This window comes from Bos indicus, chromosome 12 (assembly GCF_029378745.1).
Source record: "Bos indicus isolate NIAB-ARS_2022 breed Sahiwal x Tharparkar chromosome 12, NIAB-ARS_B.indTharparkar_mat_pri_1.0, whole genome shotgun sequence".
In the NCBI taxonomy this organism is placed as follows: domain Eukaryota; kingdom Metazoa; phylum Chordata; class Mammalia; order Artiodactyla; family Bovidae; genus Bos; species Bos indicus.
In genome coordinates, this window is record NC_091771.1 from 80,826,126 (window position 1) to 80,844,897 (window position 18,772).

The following is an 18,772-nucleotide window of genomic DNA, read 5'->3' on the forward strand; positions in this document are numbered from 1 at the left end:
AAGGGATGCAGGCAAAACAAAGTGAGAATTTACACTGCCCCAAGGGAAATACCCTCATTTAAAGGTGGAGGGGATTTCATAGGCTTAAGTGCACACTTAGAACACCAAAACGGATTCTCTTAAATAGGTGCCCTTCTGAGAGTGAGAGAAACACATTAAGCACTTAACAGTCTTTAATTTTTATGTAAATCGGTATTTTTATTCTCCAATTTAAAAAGTGTGGTGTTAAATAAAACACAGATGAAGAAAACCACACACAACCATGCATAGCTTAAGAAAACATTAGACGATTGAATTCTCAGGACAAGTAATTGAAATCTGCAGTCATGCCAGAAGCCACGTGTCCCATCCCAAGTTTGACCTGACTCTCTGCCTTCGAAAGTGACCACTGACCGGGGCCCGGGTCCTTTACTCATTTATTCACTATCTGATAGGCATTGATAGAGTATGAGGCACTTACATCAGCCTTTCCTCTTCCATCTGAAGCATTTAGAATGACATGTCAGATATCTAAGACATAGTTCTAAATAAACCTGATTCTCCTGATCAGACATGGTTTGATCCCTGGGTTGGGAGGATCCCTGGAGAAGGGCATGGCAACCCACTCTAGTGTTCTTGCCTGGAGAATCCCATGGACAGAGGAGCCTGACCAGCTACAGTCCATGGGCTTGCAAAAATTCAGACACGGCTGAGCACACACACAGAATTTAAGATTCAGCACCTTGTTGGTAATGATGAGAGAAACAGATATGATTAAGTCACAATTTTGTTTGTTTCTATAGGACTTAAACTCTAAGAGCAGCAGACATTGCAAAGGAAATATTAGTAGTCAAAATGTCAGTGACTTTTTCCCCCTAAGTTCTCATATGCCTGGTTATAGTTTTTGAGATGGGAGGAAAGAGAAAAATGCATTTAGAATGTTTGTTTTCTCCACCAGTCTTTTCCTGGGAGAGAAGAAAGAATGAGGCAAAATGAATTCTCTTTCCCCATTTATCTCTCCATCTAGAGATTCCATCCTCTAACAGTTTCCTTCCTCTGATTTAAATGCGATGCTCCTGGAACATGTTTTACGTAGACCCAATAAAACAGGATTAGTCTGATAGCGGTGTGTTCAAATTGGCACAAAATTTGGAGCAAGTGCTATTTCCTACCTGCCAGATGTTGTATCTGGTCAAAGAAACGTGGGATAATCTATGTTACAATCTCCTGGGCCTTGGTATATTGTGAAATTTAGGGAAGGAACAAAATCAGGATTCAGGCAGAAGGATCTAGAACATGAGAAGAAAGGAAATTGTGTGCTTACCCGTGGGGCTTCCCAGGTGGGACCGGTGGTAAAGAACCTGCCTGCCTGTGCAGGAGATCTAAGAGATGGGGGCTCAATCCCTGGATTGGGAAGATTCTCCTGGAGGAGGGGATGGCTACCCACTCCAGCATTCTTGCCTAAAGAATCCCATGGACAGACAAGCCTGGTAAGCTTCAGTCCATAGGGTTGCAGAAGAGTTGGACACAATTGAAGTGACTTAACATGCACACACACAGCTGCTTACCTACGTGTACATTTTTCTAAATATGTGAACCCACTATTTTAAGGCTACTTTTAGTCAGGATCGGGGTGAGGTTCTCAGGGGCATGACTGCTTCAGACAGTGGGATATCGCAGGGTTTCACTCTCCAGAAGGAACTGCTGGACCTGTGAGGAAATGGTGATAGGAGTTTGAACTGATCATCAAGCCTTAGAGGATGGAAAGTACTATCCTGAAATAATGAAGGAAAACACAGCACGTTCCTTCCATGGTGGCTAGGATCAAGGAAAGAGCTCCAGGAGTGTCCAGAATTCACCCCTTTGCTGCATGGATGCAGTGTCTTTGTTCATGATTAGCAGAGAGCATGCCTTTGCATGTGACACTGCTGGGTGGCTCTGAAATGACCTCCCACATGGCCCCTGGAGGATGCCCTTGAAATTTTTCAAAAAAGCAAGAAACCATAGAAATTCAAAGAACTTATCTTCTTTGGGGAGGGGTTCATTCCTGGAGGGGGTCATTTCCCCCTTGGCCTCACCATGTAAAACCATGGGGAGGTAACAAGTACCAGTGCTGAGAACTGAGACTGCCTTCTTTTGCTGTTAAAGATGACAGAGTCGAGCTTTGGGACATCAGGACATCCGAGCAAACAGTAACTAAACAAGCAGCACATCCTGTACCGTGATGAACAGTCATGTTGAAGAGCAGGAGTATTCAAGACTGGGTGTCCATAAATCCTGAAGTCACTACTCTAACCTTGATGGTCATCTTAGGCTAATGTGACTTGGTAAGGAAAAGCTGACTCACTGGAAAAGACCCTGCTGCTGGGAAAGATTGAGGGCAGCAGGAGAAGAGGGTGACAGAGGATGAGATGGTTGGATGGCATCACCAACTCAATAGACATGAGTTTGAGCAAACTCTGGGAGACAGTGAAGGACAAGGAAGCCTGGTGTGCTCCCGTCCGTGGGGTCAGAAAGAGTCAGACATGACTTAGCGAGTGAACAAGAACAAAGTGAGGATTATGTGAAAAATTCAGAGTGTAGCTGAAATATGGGCATATCTTTCAATCTGCAAAGACAAAAGACAATTAAAAAAACACCTGATTTTAAAAGTAAACATTTTTTTCTGAATGTTGAAATAATTATTGAAAATATTTTGCATTTTGTGAAGTTTATAAAGATGTATTCCCAGGGGAGCTGTCAAAAGTACCATGGTTAGGATAGATCCATTTTAGAAAATTGAAATATTTTTGTTATAAAACTGCTCATTCCTTAGTAGTTGATGTCTCCATCAAGCAGTTGGTTTCCAGGTGGATACAAAAGTAGATGGAAGGGAATGGAGTCCTCTGATAAAGTCAATCCAGTGAGAATTTGGACATGACAATATGATTGCCACGCCCAGTAACTTAGTTGCTATTTATACTACATTTGAGATTTGTTTTGAAGGTTAAATAAAATAATAAGAGTGCTTTGTAACAATATATGCAAGCAAAATGCCACTACTAAAGCAAGTGTTCTGTGTATGTCTTTAAATATCTCTTTCTAAGTAATCATCAAGAACATAAAAATGCTACCATCCTTACATTGCATTCACTATTCTGACAAATTCATTCTAGTTATGCAAATCTAAATATGTCCTGTGTATACATTTTCCATGAGAGGAGATATTAAAAACTAAATACTGAATGCAGAAATGTTGCATGAACATTTCACCTTCGCACCTATTTTGCAGGAAAATAGTTTAAAGAAGCCACAGTAGCATGAGCCAAATGACTGCCAACTGGCTGATTCCTTGCTTTAACTTGCTCTGATAGCTGCTGCTCCTGCCTTGAATGTGTTTAAGGGGAACATTTTACCTGGCAAATTTCTCTACTGTGCATTCCACTGTGCTTGGAGAAAACGACATCTTCACATCATGTCAGAGAAAAAACAGCATCCCGCAACCTATTTGTACAATTAGGGATAATTCTATGTAAGTGGAAGCCGATGAGGGCAGAATAGAGTGGTCAGCAGGTCATCTCTCCATGCAGTGTTAATACGGAGACATTCTGGGTGTCCATGCTGTGTTTTAAGCTCTTACCAACTCTCAAGCTTGCCTACTTATTTATTATAAACATTAAAAGCAGAGACCTTCACAAAAGGGCAAAATTAACAGTGAGTGCATTCACACAAAGAAAATGTATTTGAATGAGGTGTCTCTGCTGTTACAGGGATTGTCAGTGGGGTTGTCTCAAAGGGTGTTTGTGCTTTTCTCTAAATGGTTTGACTTTGACAATCAAGAGCATGTAGATTACCTGTACCAGGAGTATGCACATAAGTGGCATTTTTTTTTTGTTGTTTTAATTTTTACCAATTCCATGAATACTTTTTTTGAGTGCCTACTATGTACTGGGGCTTCTCTGGTAGCTCAATTGGTAAAGAATCTGCCTGCAACGCAGGATACCAGGGTTCAACTTCTGTGTTGGGAAGATCCTCTGGAGAAGGAAATAGCAACCCACTCCAGTATTCTTGACTGGAAAATCTCATGGACAGAGAGAGGAGCCTGGCAGGCTACAGTCCGTGAGGTCACAAGGATTGTACATGACTTAGCAACAAAGCCACTCCTATATACTAGATGTGAATGTCTTTGAAGGACTCAGAGTCTAGCAGAAGATATAAATAAATGAATAACTAGAAATGCTGTATTTGGTGCTGGGAATACACTGGTGGCAAAACATATCAGTGTCAAGAACAGAAAGGATCTGAGACCCTTACTCTCTTTGCGAGCTAACAGGTTAGCCTGGCGATGTCATGAATGGTACCAGAAGACAAAAAATTCTGGTTCAGAGACAAAGGACTATATTTGTTACTCATATCAGGACAGAGAGCATAAATCTCATGTTCATATCAGTTCTTCTTGCTCTCCAAATCTTATGGGAAATTGCAGTGAATGTCCACATGAACACCATGTACACAATAGTGAATTTATAGTTTCTACTTCATGAGTGAATCTTACTAATCTATACTTTGTCTCAAAATCACTTATTATTAATACATTCAAATTTTCAAATGTATTACTATTTATGTTTGTATTACCATTTATCATTGCAATGATAATGACAGTTATCATATAACTCTGTATTATTAGTGGAAAAAATTTTTAACTTTTATTTATGTATTTATAGCTGGGCTGGGTCTTTGTTGCTGTGTGGCTTTTCTCTAGGTGTGGCGAGCAGGGGCTAGCCCTCATTGCAGTGCTGGGGCTTCTCACTGCAGTGGCTTCTCTTGTTATGGAGGATGGGCTCTGGGGCCCACGGGCTCAGTAGCTGTGGCTCCCGGGCTCTGGAGCACAGGCTCAACAGTTGTGATGAATGGGCTTAGTTGCTCTGCGGCCTGTGGAGACTTCCTGGACCAGGGATCGAACCCGTGTCTCCTACATTGGCAGTTGAATTCTTTACCACTGAGCAACCAGGGAAGCCCAGTGGAAAATGTTTTAATCTGTATTTACTTTTTATTTTCAACAAGAATTTTCTTATTTCATATGACCTTCGATTTTTTTTTTCTTGATAAATATCTGAGCTTTACCTTTCCTTTTGTTGGATTTTAAATACCTAATAGAATTCAAATAACTTCTTGATCAATTTTACTAATTTTTATCACTTTATTTACTATATATTTATGTATTCTTCCTCTGCTGTTATTAAGGCTTTGTGTTATTCTTTTTAATTCTTTCTAAATTTAGCACTTATTTTCTGTACTTTTGCTTTTAACTTGTAATTGCTTAACACTGTGGATCTCATCATATACTGATCTGTTACAGTGTGTATAGTAGGTCACAAGGGGTGTATGGAGTACATGGCAGACACCTATGTACTCAAACAGAATTTACACCTTCCCGTACCTACGATGACATTTCTCTCCTGCTCTTTGCTGTGAGGAGTTGACTTTTGTGATCAGGGAAATGACCTACTTCTTTGCACTTTACTGATTCTCATTAAAAGATGATAAAAAAGAGTATAATAATACATTGAAAAAAATATGGTGCATGAAATATTTTTATTCTTTTATTTAAAAAATTGCAACACTAATGTGTGTGTGTGTGCTCAGTCGTGTCTGACTCTTTGTGACCCTGTGGACTGTAGCCCTCCAGGCTCCTCCATCCGTGGGGTTCTCCAGGCACGAATACTGGAGTGGGTTGCCATTTCCTGCCCTGGGGGATCTTCCTGATTCAGGGATCGAGCCCGAGTCTCCTGTATTGGGAGTTAGATTCTTTACCACTGCGCCACCTAGAGCGCCCCACAACACTAATAGATCATTCTTATAAAGTAGAAATGCAGTAGAATATAAAGGAAAAAACAAAAAGAACTGAGTGTCTCCCTGTCCCCTCATTGACAATACTAAACTGTATGTTTTAAGAGAATTATTTATTTTTTTAATTAAAAGTATGTTTTAAACTTTTTATTTTCTATTGGGGTATAGCCGATTAACAATGCTGTGATAGTTTCAGGTGAACAGTGAAGGGACTCAGCCCTACATATGCATGTATCCATTCTCCCCCAAACTCGCCTCCCATCCAGGCTGCCACAGAACATGGAGCAGAGTTCCCTGAGCTGTATGGTAGGTCCTTGCTGGTGATCCATTTCAAATAGAGCAGTGCGTACCTGTCCCTCCCACACTCCCTAATTATCCCTTCCTCCCATCTTTTCTTTCCCCCCAGCAATCCTAAGTTTGTTCCCTAAGCACATGTATCTCTTTCTGGTAAACCATGTTCTTAATTCCCTGTCCCCTCCCGTGACCTTCTGTGATTTGGACAAGAGGTCCTACCTCAGGGCTTTTTCTCAACCTGAAGGACGATCCGTAACTGACTTTCCCGTCCTCTTTCTGCTTGCTAACACCCACAGAAGCAATTATACCAAGGCTTTACCCAAGCACTGAACAAGGGCAGCTTGGGGCGGCAGCTTTCCAGGTCTTCAGAAACTTGTCAAGCTAACAACAGAAAAGAGACTGGCCGTGCTGGATCCAGGTCTGTAGATCTGAGAGTTGTTTGGGCAGCAGAACGCCCACATCTGTTCTCTTTCCTGGCTCTGTGTCAGTCCTGGGATGGCCGTGCAGTAGTGACGTTAGGGGGTGCTTTGCCCAGAGGCCCCGCTGCTTTTGAAAGGTGGGTTTTCCTACCAAGTGAATATTCTTTTGGTGGTGGGTCAACTGCGACATGCAGTGAACTAACCCGAGGACATTTGAGTGAACTTCAGATGTCCTAAACTGTGATCATGTCCTGCTGAGCAAAATAAGACGATGGGGTGTGTTTTCCTCTTCAGTTTGATTCGGGACGAATTACCAGGGGGCATAACTTTCTACTTTTATGTAGCACCTGTGACATTGCAGATAGAAGACATTTGCACTTTTTGATTGTGAAAGACAAAACCACAACCCTGTAGTTTCTTCATCATGTTTCTTTGGGGATACACTTCCTGTGTCATGTGTCAGGAGAGCAATGGTGTTTTGACGAGAGGCATTGGGCTTCCATTGTGTGGCGCAGCTGGTAAAGAGTCCGCCTGCAATGCGGGAGACCTGAGTTCAATCCCTGGGTTGGGAAGATCCCCTGGAGAAGGGAAAGGCTACCCACTCCAGTATTCTGGCCTGGAGAATTCCACGGGCTGTATAATCAGTCCGTGGGGTCGCAAATTGTCAGACACGACTGAGCAACTTTCACTTTCATCATTGTCCATAGCAACCATAAAGAGCACGTTATCAGGTTGTTAAGATACTTTAGAGATGAGCCAGGTATTGAAGGTGAAGTAACAGGTGCATAAAAGGGGAAGCAGGGAGGGCTTGTTGGCAGTGCTGGGCATGGAGTGGCTCCATCTTCATGCCATCTGCCTGCCCTCTGCATTCACCCAGTGGCTCCAGACCTGGAGGCATTCGCAACTCAACAGGAAACACAAGAGACTCATTAACTGAGATAAAATCGTCTTCAGGTTTCGTGTCTCCTTTGTTGTGGGCTCTGATTTGCATGTGATTTCTGATTTCCTTTGACTTGTGTGACATGTCGGAGTCTTGTCTCCTGAGATCTCTCTCTTGACTCTGAACTGATTACCCAGGGTGACATTGAAAACATGAGAGGCTTCCAGTTTCTAAGGATTGTGGATTTTAAAGACAGGCATTTGTTTGTTCAGTAGAGATGGTGGTCTTGAAGGTGTAATTGGGAGAACTAAGGCTTTTTGTACAAGGAAAGAAAAAATAGAGACACTGGGGAAGATCTGGGGGAGGGGGGCGTTGCTGGGTTTGGGGAAGAGGAAGTAAAGGAAATCTGGTAGCTAAAGGGTGTATCTGAAGAGTATTTCCTCTCTGAGCCCCAGTAGGGGACTTCCTTGGTGGCTCAGTGGTAAAGAATCTGCCTGCCAGTGCAAGAGGCATGGGTTCAACTCCTGGGTCAGAAAGATCCCCTGGAGAAGGCAACCCACTCCAGTATTCCTGCCTGGAGAATTCTGTGGACAGAGCTGCCTGCTGGACTACAGTCCATGGAATCGCAAAGAGTTGGACACGACTGAGTGACTAAACAACAAATGCTCCGGTTGGCATCCCACGATAATACAGTAGCCCTTCATGTCCACGGGTTCTGCACCCATGAATTCAGAACCCACAGATACGGAGTGCCACAGTCCTGCACCATTTAATATTAATTACTTAGGCACTGCAGATGTTGGTATCCGTGGGGTCTTCTGGAACCAATCCCCTGCAGATATTCAGCGACCACTGTATGCAGCGTAAACCCTTTTCCTTCTATCCTCGTGCAAAAATTTCTGAAGACATTGCTTTCTCATGGGTCTGTGCTGTGTGTGGGTGCTCAGTCGCTTCAATCATGTCCAACTCTTCGTGACTGCATGGAGTGTAGCCCACCAGGCTCCTCTGTCCAGGGATTCTCCAGGCAGGAATACTGGAGTGGGTTGCCATGCCCTCCTCCAGGAGATCTTCCCAGCCCGGGGGTGGAACCCGAGTCTCTTGTATCTCCTGCACTGGCAGGTGGACTCTTTACTGTTTAACCACCAGGAAAGCCCCCATTTGTCTGTGGTGAAGTCAGATCTGTTTATTTTCTGCATTTTCCACCAGAAGTTCCATAAGGGAAGAAGGACAGCCTTTTCTGTTCTTGGCTTCAGCTCCAACAGCAAGGACAAGTGCTTGGTACAGAGTGCTCCAGTACTTACTGAACAAATGACATTTATTTAGAAATAAATTATTATTTTTATGATTGTATTGACAGATAAATGATTTTTTCCTTATTTTTCATCCCACTTCAAATGCTATCTATTTCTAGCATATGTGGTTTTTAATTTTTTTTCTTATGATAAAAAAATATAATTTCCTTAATGTTTTTAAAATACAGAAAAATGTGGGGCAGGGAAAGCACAATTTCATCTGCCATAGGAAACCATTAGCTCTTTTACATTCTTCTAGTCATCTTGTGTGTTTTTATATAGCTGAAGTTAACTATAGCATCATTCTGATAATTAATTCTAGCTTATGTTTTAAGGAAACACAGATATAGCAAGCTCATAGAACCACGACACAACTAAGCTTTTGGAAATAATATCCCATTGATCCTATTTTCTTTCCACATCTGCTTGATGAAACTTAGAGCTTGGGGAGGCATTGCTTGCAAGGGAGTCTGGGGAATGGAGTTGTAGCACACCAGACTTATTCTTGAGTATTATTTCTTATATTTTTATTTCCTTTATCTAGAATGCTTTTCTTGCTGCTGTTCACAAAAGTGATCCATTGACATATTTTAAGTTGCAATTCAAAAGTCACCTCTGCAAAGAAACCTCACCTGCTCAGTGACCCCCACATGGCCCTTTCTGAGTAAAACCCACCAGGCAGTTCATTTCCTCTGTAGTGTTTCTGACCATCTGTAATTACTGTGTCTCTTGACTCTCTAATCCCCTAGAATATAAGCTCCAGGAGGGCAGGAACTTTGTTTTATTCTGTACTGTATCCAGGACCTAGCATTTGGCCAGGACTTTACATATTTTATCCACATTTGTTTCTGATGGATTCACCAAGATTGTAACTTTAGACTTTTTCCAGCTTACCACCTTAAGAACTGCAGCAATGGGCATCTTTGCACAAAACTGTCTACGTTTCTGACAGTTTTCTTGGTTTAAGAAAAGATGAGCTATTGGATAATCAGGTTGGGAACATTTGCATTTGCAGAACTGTTTTATAAGAATACTGTTTCAGTTCAGTTTCCTGCCAGCAATGTGTGAAAGCTTCCATCTTATCTCATCACCACTGGAACTGAATATTTTCATGTTTAAATTCTTGCTAATTTTTTTTCTCATGGAAGTGCAGAGGTTTTTTTTTATAATTATAAACATTTTTCAAGTTTTAGAATATTATGAATATTCATTCTTGGTCATATTTTTAAAAACAAAATTTACATCGTTTTGTTTTATGCTAGAAGTTTTCAACGCCTATGTAGTCAAAGCCATTGATTCTTTCCTTTGTGACTTCTTTTATTGAAAGAAAGTTTTATCCAGACAGCAGGAGAATATTCAGTCTTTAATTCTTTGATGTTTTCAATATTTCAGTTCTTTGAGATACTTTCTGTATCAAATTTATATTCATGAATTATATTTTAGGGGCTTTTAAAGTTATCTTCTTTATCAAATTTGAAACTGGCTTATATTAGTAGGAAATGAAAAAACATCGGTTTAGAAAGTAAACAGAACACAGACAAAAAGGAAAGACCATAAAACTAAAATGTTTTTATATCTTACGTATTTGTCTGTTCTTGTTCCAGCATCGAGCAAGTCTGAAAATCACATTTGAACACTCCCCCCACATTTTAACTGTATTTGCAACATAAATTATTATAATGTTCATGCTCTAAGTGGAATAATGCCAGCAAACCTGGTTTGCTTAGCACAATGTTGTGATTACCTCAGTATCAATTTATTGGATAATATTATTGTTATCCAGTACTCTTGCCTGGAAAATCTCATGGATGGAGGAGCCTGGTAGGCTGCAGTCCATGGGGTCGTGAAGAGTCGGACACAACTGAGCGACTTCACTTTCACTTTTCACTTTCATGCATTGGAGAAGGAAATGGCAACCCACTCCAGTGTTCTTGCCTGGAGAATCCCAGGGACGGGGGAGCCTGGTGGGCTGCCGTCTATGGGGTCCCACAGAGTTGGACACGACTGAAGCGACTTAGCAGCAGCAGCAGCATTATTGTTATTGGAGGGTGAGGTTGGAACATGGACCTAACTGCATCCTTGAAACTGATCACAGTGACTTCCAATAATTGAGGAGGAATGCGGGGAGGAATTTGATTTTAGCCATACAGCATGCCAGTCATCCTTAATGCCTGACTCTAGAGTGAATGGAAATAATATGCCCTCCTGTGAGTCCTTTAAGTGCTAACGTATCAGCTGAAACCCTTAGACGAATCTCTTTGAAAAGCAGTGTTCTCCAATTTCCTGTTGCTGCCTTCAGGTTGAAATTAAAATCACCAATATTTTATAACTGTGAATAGTTACTGTAATAATTGATTTAATTTAATTTAACAATGTGCCTGCTAAGGCATAGATTATGCAGTGACCTTGAAAGAATGAAGAATATTAGAGGAATTAAATATGCCCTATGCTGATTTCTTAGTTTTCCTAATTTATTGGCTTTTCTTGGAATAGTCATTCTCTTCTCCTCTATTTTGGAAAAAAACAGAGCCCCAGGAATAGAATAGAAGATGATTTTAATTTGAAGAAACTATGGGTTTATCTGTTTAGGTATTATACATGAGAACTGTGAAAGGAAGTTCAGAATTGAGCATGCAGAGAAAGTAATTGAGTGTCTGATTGTGTGGCAGACAAAACCCTAAGGTCACATCCTTGGATAGTCCGTTCCCTATTGAGTGGAACCTGTGAGTTGCCTGTAACCAGTAGAATATGGCAAAAGTGATGAATCTTACGGACAGAGGAGCCTGCCAGGCTACAGTGCGTGGGGCTGCAAAGAGTTGGACACATCTGAGTGACTGAACACTGTTTCTTATGGGTTACTGGAAAAGGGAGATTATACTAAGACCTTGTCAAGTCCTTGAAAGGAAGATTCAGGCCTTCTCTGAAGTTAGAGAGTCAAAGCATCAGATCTTCCCCACTCCCCCACATTCCCCATGGCTTTGAAGAAGCAGGATGTCATAAATCTTACAGCCACCAGGAAAGGAATTTTACCAATAACCAGAGGGAGCTGGCAGGTGGACCTTTCCCTATTTGAGCCACCAGATGAGAACACAGCCAAACCTACACCTTCATGACAGCCTTCTGAAGCTCTGATCAGAAAGCCTAGCTAAGCTGCATCCAGAATTCTGATCTGCAGAAGCTGTGAGATAAGGAATGGGATAGGCTTTCAGTTCGTGGTCATTTGTTGTGCTGTCAGAGATAATTAAAACAAGCAATCCCCAGGATGGCATCAGCTAAGGCAGGGAGAATTCACTTCTCTGACACAAGATGTGAAGTTCCTTTCACTCTCAGTTTGCAGATTAATTTGAATGGTGTTGTTCTAATTTGAAATTATGCTCATGTCTAAAGAATGATCCGGTCTGATACTCCTTCTATTTCTTTCCTTGTGAACATTTTTTTTTTTTTTTTTTTTTGAGGATTATGTTTTGTTTGATGGAAGTTACTGAAGGCTTAAGCCTGGACAACAGTCTCTTAAGATAGCTCTCCTGTGGACAATTTTTATTAAGAGAGACTGATAAAGATATCAAAAGGATTATTCTTGAAAGAATACCCCCTCTGACTAATAGTTGTACTTACTTCTCTGAGTTTTGAACTTCTTTACGATTCTACTACTCTTTTACTTTTTGTCTATTCTCATTTAAGCCATTTTGCCTCCGAGCTCAAGCTTTCCAGTTGTCTTTGTGTTTGGCGACCTGATCTCCTTTTCCCCTTGTCATTTGTCCCTGGTCTTTGCTGGATGATGCTGAGTTTCCCCTTCAAGTCTACGTGCTCAGGGTGCTTATTTCAGTTTGTATCCTCTTTCCATTCTCGTTCTGGGTTCACTCTTAACCCTGCCTCGTTGCGTCTTCCCCATGCCACTCAGCATTCGAGAAATTTCTGTCTCCTTCCCTCTTTAAAATTTATCTCCACTGTAGAATTTCATTTTCTGCTTGGCAAAGTTCAAATTTAGATATGTGGAGCTTAGGCCTGTTCCTTTGTGGGATTCAAGTTTTGTGTTTACTCTCTTCAAGAAGTGAACAAATCGATATGCAGCTTTGAGTGAGCACAGGATTTCTCATCATCATTGGATGGAAGATCACATATGAGCATCTCACCTGAGCTCTAGGATTGTGGACAGTGAATTATAGATTGTAAGTGAGCATGAAGACCATTCCCAGTATAGGTATGGTCCTTTGGAATCAGAAGCATTGCAGGGGAACTTGGTTTTTCTTTGATCAGAGGACATCTGCTATAGATTAAATATTTGTGTCCCCCTTCCCCCAGATTCACATTTTGAAATCCTAATCCCCCAGGTGATAGTACTAGGAGGTGGTGCCTTTGGAGGTGATAGATCAGGAGGGTGGACCCCTCATGAATAGGATTAGTGCCCTTATAAAAGAGGCCCTAGAGCAAACATGCTCCTCTCACCACATATTGTTGTGTTCAACTCCTTGTGACCCCATGCCAGGCTTCCCTGTCCTTTACTAACTCCCAGGGTTTGCTTAAACTCATGTTCTTTGATTCAGTGATGCTATCTAACCATCTCATGCTCTGCTGCACTCTTCTCCCTTTGCCTTCAATCTTTCCTGACATCAGGGTCTCTTTCCAGTGAGTTGGCTTTTCACATCAGGTGGCCAAAGTATTGGAGCTTCAGCCTCAGCATCAGTCCTTCCAATGAATATTCAGAACTGATTTCCTTTAGGATGGACTGATTGGATCTCCTTGCAGTCCAAGGGACTCTCAAGAGTCTTCTCCAGCACCACAATTCCAAAGCAGCAATTCTTTGGTGCTCAGCCTCCTTTATGGCCCAACTCTCACATCTGTACATGACTACTGGAAAAACATAGGTTTGACTAGATGGACCTTTGTCGGCAAAGTGATGTTTCTGCTTTTTAAGATGCTGTCTAGGTTTGTCACAGCTTTACTTCCAAAAAGCAAGCATCCAAATCTGTCGACATCATGATCTTCGAATATCCAACTGGCAGAACTATAGGAAATACATTTTTATTCTTTGTAAGCCACTCAATCTGTAGTTTTCTGTTACAGCAGCCTGAACTGATAAGACAGTCTTCTTTCTGGAGTCTGTTTCTCCTCTATGATTACCTTCCCTTCAGTCCCTCTGTGTGCCAAGGTCTCCTCTAGTTCTTGCATCTGTGCTTCATCCTCCAAATCTGGGACTCGGAATATATTATAATAGACATTATAAGAATTGCTTGGGTGTTTCCTGTACCAGGACATAGCGGTGGCTTGGTGTCCTGCCCATTTGTGGGGCAGGAAATACTTTTATTTGTGCTGGTGAATTCATTTTGTCTGGGTTGTCTTTCTTTACTAAAAATCTTGCATTCTTTTTCATAACAAACATTTAGTGACTAATTATGTTTTTCCAGGCAGTTTACAGAGGGCTGTGGAGAGTTTAAAGATGAATAAGAGTTGCCTTTCTCCTCCCAGATGTAGTAAATGTGAGACCTACTGGGAAGGTGACATTGATGTTTGGTGGGTACACATCTGCTGTGGCATAAGGTCAGTACTTGGCTAGACATACTAAAAATGAGAATTTTGGGCTTTCGAGCTTGAGACACAAAAAAGACTTGTGTGTGATTCTTGTGCAAAAGAAAAGTTTAATGAAATTATTACTTGGTGACAAAATAACATTATTGTTATCATGATGATAAAGATAAGATGTAACACCAGAAATTCTCCCAATTTCTTGTTATGTCTTTGCTGCTGCTAAGTCACTTCAGTCGTGTCCGACTCTGTGCAACCCCAGAGACGGCAGCCCACCAGGCTCCCCCATCCCTGGGATTCTCCAGGCAAGAACACTGGAGTGGGTTGCCACTGCCTTCTCCAATTCATGAAAGTGAAAAGTGAAAGTGAAGTCGCTCAGTTGTGTCCAACCTTTAGCGACCCCATGGACTGCAGCCTACCAGGCTCCTCTATCCTTGGGATTTTCCAGGCAAGAGTACTGGAGTGGGGTGCCATTGCCTTCTCCGGTTATATCTTTAAGAGAGTATTATAATTTTAAAAGAAGAGAGTATTTTAATTTTAAAAGAGAAATCATATGCTCTTTAAAATTATTTTCATTAATCAAAAAATTAGTATCTGTTTTAAGATTAGAATTCTTGTGCTTTTGTAATTCTCTCATACTTGTAAGTCTGAAGCTTTTAATATGGTCTTTCATAATTATACTTGAGATTAATTGAGAACCATTGACCCAGTGAAATCAAGTTCTGAAATTGACTTACCAGTAATGAATTCTTGATAAGGATGTATTATTCATATCTGCGGTAATTATTTTGGACTAACGATATTCTAGATTAAATTGATCTTGGAAAATACCTTACATGCAATACTTCCTGATCTCAAGACACAACTCAGTAATGAGTAATATAGAGTAAATTTTATATTCTTGCAATAACTGGGAATGAGGTGCTGCCCTGAGTGTGTATAGAAATACATATACAGCATTCATTTGTCTAATATTTGAATTTATTTGTATGTAATTAGTACCCTAAATTGTAATACCTTCTGCATTGCTAACCATTATTTTGTGTCATGAGATTTTAAACATATCTCATGTTTAACATACGTTCTTTGTTTTCATGTGATGATGGGTAAGTGAGGACACATTCTAAAATAGCAAAAGCAAAATAGCTTATATGGAAATATTCCATTCTGTGCATCCCCATCTTTTTGCATGGTATAAAGTGTATTGATTGGTTTATGGAAACTTTATAACTAAATATATATTTATTGCTGGATTAAAGATAAAAGTGGTCAAGATGTTGGCCTCTGTTAAAAACCTGCTAATTTTCATCATTGGAATTATTATGACTTTATATCCTTCAGTAAATAGAATAAAAGTCTCCCTTGGAAAAAATAAGTTACTCAAAGCAAATTAATTCTTCCTGGTCAGCAAGGTGCTATTCCATGAATCCTGTCTAATTAGTTTAATTTTTTTAGTTAGGAATCATTTTTAGGAGTTCATTTTCTGAAAGTGTCTCATTTCTCTTTTTTATATCATTTGTGTAGTGAGAGGAATATATTTATAAGTGATGATAAATGTTAAAACAGATTACTTATCTCTAGTAATACACCTGTTAATATATGAAATTTTAATTTTCCTTCTAACTGTTCAAAATCACTTGCATTTAACATCTGAATTTCAATTCCTTTTATATCCCTTTTATGTGAAAGTGTAACCTTGAATCTAAAACGACCACTGAAAACACCGCCTTAAAAACTCAAGAACTTGAAGATACGTGGCTGTGGCGTGTGCACACCCTCACGTACCTGAACTTGGGTGACTTTAGTTCCTTCCATCTTTGCCTCTGATGCCCCTGGCCTAGAGGAGCCTGAACTCATATTATCAGGCGCTTTAACACTGGCCGCCAGAGGGCTCCCATATTCCTTCCATCTTAGTATAAAAATACAAAGTGCAACAGCTCATGAAATTCTCCATCAAACAAAAAGTGTTGTAGTATTTATGATAAAGTTATCTTTGGGAGGAAAATGTTCCAAACTCACTGTGTTCTTACAAAATGACTTCAAGGAACAAACTTGAGAAATTCACATTTTCATGAAAGCAAAGCGATGATTTTGTGTGGTTGGTTTTGTTTTTGTTTTTGGAGACCGTGGAACAGACTGACAATTCTAAAGACAGTACTCAGCAACTCCATTGAAAAAAATATTGACATTAGCTATTATGTGCATAAAACCGTTATATATTTATAAATGATATAAAATATGATTCTAGTCATTGGAGTACAGTACAAGTAGACTTGTAGATTATCCTGAAATGGAACTCTGGGTATTTTTGTTAGCCTAGCTTTTGGTATTTCATGCAAGGGTGGGATTTCTTTGGGTGGTCGTTGTGGTAAGAGGAATAATGTCACAAGTAATGTATGTTTCAACTGGAGAGGAAGGAAAGGGTTGCTTTCTTTGTGGCTCTTTCCTCTGGTTCTTTCTGTGCTAACTGAAAACCAGTCCCTGGGGCTGAGACTTTGCCAGATAACTCAAAGGGTTTCTAAAAAGCAGCTAATGCATTTGTCATTCTCCTGTTTTCTTTAAATTGAGATTTAATTTATTTTTATTTGTTATTAATTTTTAATTTAATTTTTTGGCCATTGGGCTTCCCAGGTGGCACTAGTGGTAAAGAAGCCGCCTGCCAATGCATGAGACATAAGAGACTAGGGTTTGATCCCTGGGTTGGGAAGATCCCCTGAAGGAGGAAATGCAACCCGCTCCAGTATTCTTGCCTGGAGAGTCCAATGGACAGAGGAGCCTGGCTGGCTACAGTCCATGGGGTTGCAAAGAGTCAGACACCCCTGAAGCGACTTGGCATACACAAAGCCTGTGGGATCTTAGTTACCCGACCAGGGATAGAACCCACCCCTTCCTGCATTGAAAGCCCAGAGTCTTAACCACTGGACCACCAGGGAAGTCCCCTATTTTTTTTTTTTTTTTTGCGATCACTTGTCTGCCTCTGACAATCCAGGCGCTATCCCCAGAGTTTATGTCTGCAGGCATATTTCTGCCATGAGGTGGACAGTAGGGTTAGCATTTAAAGGGAAGGTTGTAATTCACAGCAAAACAAACTTTGAAAACAAGAATGTAAAGAAATTCTTTGAATTCAGGTGAAACACTTCAAATGAGTCTCTAGATTGATCTTATTCCGTGATGTTTTTAAACTTCAATTTATCATCAGTCACTGAAAATGTGATCTAACTATTCTACCTCTTTCAATTACTTTTCTCGAATACATCAGTCATTATTTCTGCACTTAAATGTGCATCAAGGAGAATAACAACATGGAGGGCCTGCATAGCTCAATTATACACCCACACCTCCATGCGTCTTTTCGACTGTGAGACTGCAATATTGTCTTACAGAAGAAAATAAAACAATCTGTTCCCCCTTTCATCCATTATGTTCTTCTGGTCTAAGGATTATTTTGTGTTTTCTCTAGAGAAAGATAATTTAAAAATAGAGCTAATTTTGTTTTATCTTGTACTTATCAAAATCGTTTTAAAGCAGCATTATGAATTCTGTTTTAATCTGTGCTTTTGAAATGATATTTCACGATGCACACTTTTTCTGAAGCCTCGTCTGTTCCAATGGTTCCCGTCTGCCCATAAGATGAAAGGAAAAGTGAAAGTTGCTCAGTCTTACCTGACTCTCTGTGACCCCATGGACTATACAGTCCATGGAATTCTCTAGGCCAGAATACTGGAGTGGGTCGCCTTTCGCTTCTCCACGGGATCTTCTGAACACAGGGATTGAACCCAGGTCTCCTGCTTTGCAGGTGGATTCTTAACTGGCTGAGCCCCCAGGGAAGCCCTCTCCGCACGATATTGGTGATTGAAAAACACCACAGTCCTTAGGCTTAGATTACCACATCTCCTTGAAAGGTGCTTAGAAATGATCAGAGGGTAAAATTTAGTTTGGAAGTTCAGGTAGAGTCAGTTATGGTTACAACCAGGTAGTAGCCAATCTAGAGCCGCTCAGCCCGGTGATTCACTGGCTTGTGTTTGGTGCCACTCTTGCTCAAGGAAACCCAAACTGTTGCAAGTGGTAATTAACTGCATTTGAAACCATTGTTTATCTCTAGCTCAAAATATGTGTCAGCAAAAGAAAAGATAAAAAAGATTGATAGCAACTACATATCGCTCGAGCCCACAAATTATTAAAATTCTCTTGTGCTTTATATTCCCTGTGGAAGCCTTTGAATTAAAAATGAAGGACAGTCTTTTTAGTGAGATAGGTTTTGCTTAGCCAAGTCTGCTCCTTGTCCTACCATTTCTAAGTTCCTCTTATTTAGAAATGAAAATACCTGGAAGTGTTTTCATTAATATAGCCAAGCAGTTTTACATAAAGCAATTGGTTCCTGCCTTTCCTGAATCATTACTTCAGTTCTGAAATTCAGTATGTTTCGATGCTGCTCCAGATGTATGTATTTACCATTTAGAAAAGAAAGTGTGTCCCTCTCTAGACTCCATGAAATCAAATTGGCATGAAATGAACTTTGGCTCCAAAGCTTCTGCTGACATTTATTTGCAAAGGTT

General features: G+C 40.5%; 1 protein-coding gene across 2 annotated transcripts in view; it reads left to right on the plus strand.

Moving 5' to 3' along the window:
* Nucleotides 1-18,772, plus strand: part of ITGBL1 (integrin subunit beta like 1) — a 236,027-nt gene that overhangs the window by 44,435 nt on the left and 172,820 nt on the right. Inside the window, exon 1 of one of the 2 annotated variants that reach the window (XM_070800450.1) lies at nucleotides 6,637-6,658. The exons of the other annotated variant lie outside the window; for it this stretch is intronic. The gene's annotated coding sequence lies outside the window, so the exon portion shown is untranslated. Of the gene's footprint in view, nucleotides 1-6,636; nucleotides 6,659-18,772 lie in introns of those variants that run through there. 2 annotated transcript variants of the gene reach the window in all.